Below are 6,830 nucleotides of genomic sequence, written 5' to 3' on the forward strand. Positions count from 1 at the left end.
TCTCACAGGCTAAACATTTAAGATTCACTAGGTAACAAATGCCAGGAAAAAAGATGGATAATCTAATAGAATCCTGGGCTCATTGTTGAGGCACTTCAGAGTACTTTAATCATGATGACATTTCAAATAGTACCTTCAATTTCTGCCATGCTTGTGGTTTTTATAGAATTTCCCCAATTTATTTCAGCAGCAACAGCAAACACTGATTGAGTGCTTACCTCGAAGGAGACTCTGAGATCCTGCCCTTAAGTCACTGCCAGCTTAGCTGAGGAGTAGGATGAATGCTATCAACCAAAAGGAACCTAGAAGCGTGGGCACTAGGGCCAGAAAGAAGTGCTGAATTTAGGAAAGATGAAAAAACATTTTTGCCAAAGGCAGAAAACTGCCAGAGGCAAGTAGTGGGAAGAATGGATGGAAAGTAGGTTGGAATCCAACTGGGGAAGGCCTCCCATGCCATGCCAAAAAAATTGGTATCTTATTATATAGATAGTGTCATGGATTGAATTGTGTCCTGCAAAAATATCTGTCAACTTGGCTAAGTCATGATTCCCAGTATTGTATGATTGTGTACCGTTTCGTAATCTGATGTGATTTCCTTATATGTTGTAAAGTCTATCACTATGATGTAATAAGATGGATTAGCAGCAGTTATACTGTTGAGGTATATAAGATTAGATAGGGTCTTAAGCCAATCTCATTTGAGATATAAAAGAGAGCAGTGAGCAGAGACAAATGGGAACCTCATACCACCAAGAAAGCAGTGCCGGGAGCAGAACATGTCCTTTGGACCTAAGGTTCCTGCGCAGAGAAGCTCCCAGACCAAGGGAAGATTGATGACATGAACCTTCAGCCAGAGCCGACAAAGCATTCCCTTGGAGCTGATGCCCTGCATTTGGACTTGAAGCCTACGAGACTGTGAGAGAATAAACTTCTCTTTGTTAAAGCCATCTACTTGTGGTATTTGTGTTGTAGCAGCCCTAAATGACTAAAATAGTGAGGAGCCGTTCAACTTTTTAAAGAAAAAATGTATAGAATTGCATTTAGGAAGATTTATTTGAAGCAATACATAGAGCAAGTATGGACTGGGGGAAAAATCAAAGATAAGAAGACCAACTGGGGACTCTGGGAAGATAGCAGCATAAATGGACCATCATTTTGACCCTCCCCCACAAATACAACAAGGAAACAGTGTTCTACCTTGAGGGGCTCTAAACCAGGGAGCAGAGGAAAGCAGCAGGGAACTACAGATAGGCAAGAATCAACAATGAATCACATATGGTAGGAAAATAGCTTCTCCCGCCATCCCGTGTGCTGCTGGCTGCTGAGAACTGTGACGTGGCCGTAGCAAAAAAGCCTGTTTCCCTAATCACCAAAGCCCCTGCCTGTACAAAGAGACAGAACTCCATGCTTCTGCTCTAAAATCAACAAGGCAGACCTCTCTGGGGGTCCATCTGGAGTGTGCTAGCACCTCCCCCATGTGGACACTGTTGGCTGCAAGCCTACTGCGAGTTGTTACAGAAGGCTCTTGTACGGGAGTCTGCTCTCATAGTCAACACACTACCTGCCTCCCTGCACACCTCATAGTTCAGCCCTCTGAAACCAACAGGAGAAACCTCCTGGGGAGTCAGGTCTGGTCTGCTCCCCCTTCTGGTTGGCACTGAGGACTGCTGACTGAGGCTGCTATGTGCTATGCAGCAGGCAACATACTACAGGGCAGGCTCTGATAGCAACAAGGCAAATCTCCCTAGGGGTCCATTCAGAGCATGACAACTCCTCCCCACCTGGACACTGTTACCTCTAAGCAGGTTGCAAATTACTACAGAAGGCCCCTGCAGTGGACTCTGCTCCCAAAACCAGCACTCTACCTGCCTCCCAGTGCACCCCATAGCTCAGGCCTCTGAAACCAACAGGACAAATGTCCTTGGCAGTCAACCTGGGTTAGGCTACCTCCACTTCAGATGGTGCTGAGGACTGCTGACTGAGGCTTCTGTGTGCTTCTTTAGTGAAGGTTGCACTCAGCCAATCTACTGGGGAGGGGGAGAGCTCTGATAGCAACAAAGCAGACCTCTGTGAGGATCTGATTGGACTGTGACACCCCCCTCTCCCACCTGGTAACTGTTGGTTGCAATGCCATTACAAACTGCTACAGAAGGCCCCTGCAGTGGAGTCTGCTCCCATAGTCAACACTCTACCTGCCTCCTTGTTCACCCCATAACTCAAGCCTCTGAAACCAACAGAACATACCTCCCTGGGGATCAGTCTAGGTCTCTCTGCTCCCCCTTCTGGTTGGCACTAAGGACTGCTGATTAAGGCTTCTGTGTGCTGGGAAGCAGATGTCTTGAGTGGAGGCTACCCCTACAGCCAACATACTACAGGATAGGCTCTGATAACAACAAGACAGACTTCCCTGGGTGTCCATTCAGATCACGACAACCTCTTCCCCACCAAGTAACTGTTGGCTGCTGGAATGATACAAACTCCTATAGAAGGTTCCCTACAGTGGAGCCAGAAGCGTCACCTCAGTGGAGACTGCGCCTCCCACTATCACAGGGCCACTTGGGCTCTGACACCAACAAGACAGATCTTTCAGTGGTCTTTCTGGGGAGTGCCAGCTCCTTCTCCTCCTGAAATGGAGGAAAGTCTGCCTGTGCTTCCCCTGAATGCCAGCTTAGATACAAGCAGCCCCCACAGAGCAAGGAAGGGAGCTTTGGAAAAAACTGGAGGGCAACACCCAGCCCTGAAGGGGGTTCACTGGGTGTGGGTTTTCCAACTGAAAACATGGTTGCAGAAACAGAGATGGGAAGGCAGTAATAACCAGAGAGAGAGAGAGAGAGAGAGAGAGAGAGAGAGAGAGAAAGGACTGCGCCCCCTCATGGACAGATTGATTAGTGCATGATATCTTGCCTGAATAGCTGTGCCTGATGGTGGACAGATGAACCAGTGTGTTCTCTGTGTTTCTGGGAGACATTGAAAGTTGAAAACTGAGATCTGAAACTTTTGAATTCCAGTTAAGCCAGGGAGTGAGAAGAAGCTATCACAGAGAAGGAGAGGAAATTGTGAGCAAAGGCCAAAGGCTCTGCCCACCTAAGAAATTATTGCAGGGAAAAATAGCAAATACTGGGGAGAACTAAGAAAGTTAATACCCTCAAAAATTCCAGTGGGCCAACAAAAAAATCACAAGACACATAAAGAACAGAGAAACGATGGCTCAGCCAAATGAACAAGACTAGGGGAGTGAAAGTGCATCTAAGGACAACCAAATAATGAAAAAATGGAAGAAAATAATGCAACAACGTTAAACATAACTAAAGATCTAAGGGAAAATATAGACAAAGACCTAAAAGAAATAACAAAAAATGCAAGAATAAAATGAGGATCTAAAAAAAGAGATATTGCAACTGAAAGGGACAATAACTGAAATGAAAAACACAGTAGAAGCACTAACCAACAGATTTAATCAGGCAGAAGAAAGAATCAGCAAATTAGACAATAAGAGTTAAAATTACAGAGGCTGAAGAGCAACAAGAATGGAGGCTCAAGGATGCTGAGCACAGTTTAATGGAACTATGGGAAAACAGTAAGAGACCTAATATATACATCATGGGAATTCCAGGAGGAGATGAGAGAGACAAAGGGACAGAAAGAATATTTGAAGAAATGATGATAGAAAATTTCCCCAGTCTATTGAGAGATATGAATCTATACATCCAAGAAGCTCAAAGAACCCCAAGCAGGATAAACTCAAAGAGATCTACACCAAGACACATCACAATTAGGCTCTCAAAAAGTAACGATAGGCCCCACATCTCTCTCCCTCCTGCTCCTTTTCTCCCCCTTTCTCCTCCCTCTCCCTTCTCCCTCTTTTTCTCTTCCCCCTCCCTATCTCTCTCTCTTCTCTCTCTCAGCTCCCTAAGATTAAAGAGAAAATGCTGCTATCAGTGACTTCCAGGCCTGGGATTCCGACTTTTGGCTATAACAAGAACAACAAGAAGCCATATGTGTCATTGGCTCAGCAGATGACACCACCTAGTCCAAGCAACAGTAACCCTAGCAGCAGCAGTGGGAGTAATGGAAATGACCAACTGAGCAAAACCAGCCTGTACATCCGGGGATTGCAACCAGACACTACTGACCAGGACCTCGTTAAGCTATGTCAGCCCTATGGCAAGATTGTCTCCACAAAGGCCATACTGGACAAGACCACAAACAAATGCAAAGGCTATGGCTTTGTGGACTTTGACAGTCCTTCAGTAGCACAGAAAGCTGTAACAGCGCTGAAAGCCAGTGGTGTGCAGGCACAGATGGCAAAGCAACAGGAGCAGGACCCCACAAATTTATACATCTCAAACCTCCCACTGTCAATGGATGAGCAAGAATTGGAGGGATGCTGAAGCCGTTTGGCCAGGTTATCTCCACCCGAATCCTTCGAGACACCAGTGGGACCAGCAGAGGTGTTGGCTTTGCAAGAATGGAGTCCACAAAGAAGTGTGAAGCCATCATCACCCACTTTAATGGAAAATATATTAAGACACCTCTGGAGTACCAGCCCCATCTGATCTCTTGCTTTGCAAATTTGCTGATGGTGGGCCAAAGAAAAGACAGAACCAAGGAAAATTTGTGGAACATGGATGGGCCTGGCCAAGGAATGGAGATATGAGTGGCATGGCCTTGACCTATGACCCCACCACAGCTCTTCAGAATGGGTTTTACCCAGCTCCTTATAACATCACTCCCAACAGGATGCTTGCTCAGTCCGCACTATCCCCATATCTTCCATCTCCTATGTCTTCATATCAGAGAATGACTCAGACATCTCCTCTACAAGTACCTAATGCATCTTGGATGCCCCACCAGTCATACTTCATGCAGCCTTCAGGTTCAGTTCTGACACCAGGGATGGATCACCGCTTTTCTCTCCAGCCTGCCTCCATGATGGGACCTCTGACCCAGCAACTGGGCCATCTCTCCCTCAGCAGCCCGGGCGCATATATGCCAACAGCTGCAGCTATGCAAGGAGCTTACATCTCCCAGTACACCCCCGTGCCTTCTTCCAATGTTTCAGTTGAGGAGAGTAGCGGCCAGCAGACTCAAGTGACAGTGGATACTCCCTCAGACCATGGGATCTATTCTTTCCAGTTCAGCAGGTAACAGTGGCAGAGCCTGCCTACTTTGACTTTATACAATTTTTAGTTTTGTGGATTTCTTGTTTGAATTAAATTTCGTGTGGAATATTTTGGGGGCTGGGCAAGGAACAAAGTGGAACACTAAACAGGCACTGGGAGTGGCTTTTCCTCTGCCTGCCCTGCCATCTCCTGGGAGAAAAGACTGACTAGCCTTGCCTCAGGAAGCAGACATGTGACCTAGACTCATGAAAGAGACAATCCCGCAGCCTCTGGAAGCCAGCCACCCTTGAGCCAAATTTGGATGAAGACTACGTCTACCCTGGCAAGTTCCAGAAAAATGGACTTAGTGACTTCTGACTAACTCTGCTCACTGCTGGGGCCAGCACACCTGAGGACGTGTCTTTTGCAGCTGCGGCTCTTCAGGCATAGCTGCTTTCCTGCCTCCTAGAGAATCTTTTTTTCTGCCCTGGGTCCCGCAGCCACTCTTTTTCCCCATTACACATCGCTGCGCCCAGCCCAGAGCCTGTGCAGCTGTGACTTTGCTGAATCCACTTAAGCTCCTTCCCCACTGTAGGTGGTCAGCGTTTCACCTAGAGACCAGTGGTTTTCCACCAGAGGTGACGTTGTCCCTCAGGGGACTTTTGGCAATATCTGGAGACATTTTTTATTGTTATGCCTGGGATATGCTACTAGCATCTAGTGAGTAGAGACCAGGGATGCTGCTTAACGTCCTACAGTGCACAAGACAGGCCCCCACAACAAAGAATTATCTGGCCCACAATGTCAATTGTGTCTATGTTGAGAAACCCTGATAGACAGTGTTGTCCCGGCCTCCTACACAGTAGGATTTGGTAAATTCCCCACCCCCCACCCTGGACACACAGGGCCTTTTGATACACATGCAGTTAGTTGGGAGAGACAGAACTGAGGTCCTTGAGTCCCCTCAGGCTTTGACCTTTGGCACCTCTGCATCTAGCAAAACCCATCCTTGAAAGGATTGTGGCTGTGTGTGCCCAGGTCATGTGTGCACACGTATGCAGTGGGATGGAGGTCAGGGCTGTGTGTGTGTGCTGTGCAGGGGTGGGAAAGGACAAAGCTGCCATAACTGTCCAGAGCAACCTGCCCTGACTTGTTTGGGCCCCTTTCCTGCAGAACCCAGGTCGTGCGAAATAATTTTCCTTCTTGTGGAAGGACAACAGGGAGCTAGGCTAGAAAACTGGGCAATAAATCCCATCTCAGCATCAGGAGTCATGAAAAAAAAGCCTACATCTTGCTGTTCAACTCAGTCTCCTTCTGTAAGACCTGACTCCATGCACGTGGAGACAGATGGGTAGAAAGCCTTTGCCCATCTTTTAGGAAATAAGCTCCTGCACTTGCCTTCTCCCAGGCATTCCCTTACCCACTGAAAGGCGAATTCTGCTCTCCTTCACTTCAAGGCTAACACTTCACCAGACAATCAGGACAGAAAGCCAAATGATGGAGAATGGAGAAACAGGTGTGTGTTAGGAATGGCAAAATAGGCTACAGGGAAGATGGCAGAGGGAAAAGGAGCCATAGTAAGGGTTGTTGTGAATAGAGCTTGAGCCCAGCTTTTCTGCTCCCACCTACCCCAAAATTGAGAGTCACAAGGCTCCCTACCCCCAGACTGTCCCTTTGTACATCCTAGGAGTAAGGAAGTGGGGGCAGTGGGTAGGATATAAAATGTAG

The 6,830-nt window shown here is 47.2% G+C and overlaps 1 pseudogene; it reads left to right on the forward strand.

The window, feature by feature from the left end:
• Positions 1-3,893: 3,893 nt before the first annotated feature.
• On the forward strand, positions 3,894-5,148 carry LOC101354673 (RNA-binding motif, single-stranded-interacting protein 2-like; annotated as a pseudogene).
• Positions 5,149-6,830: the final 1,682 nt, after the last annotated feature.

The sequence above is a fragment of the Trichechus manatus genome, unplaced genomic scaffold (genome assembly GCF_000243295.1).
Source record: "Trichechus manatus latirostris isolate Lorelei unplaced genomic scaffold, TriManLat1.0 scaffold00042, whole genome shotgun sequence".
NCBI classification, from domain to species: Eukaryota; Metazoa; Chordata; class Mammalia; order Sirenia; family Trichechidae; genus Trichechus; species Trichechus manatus.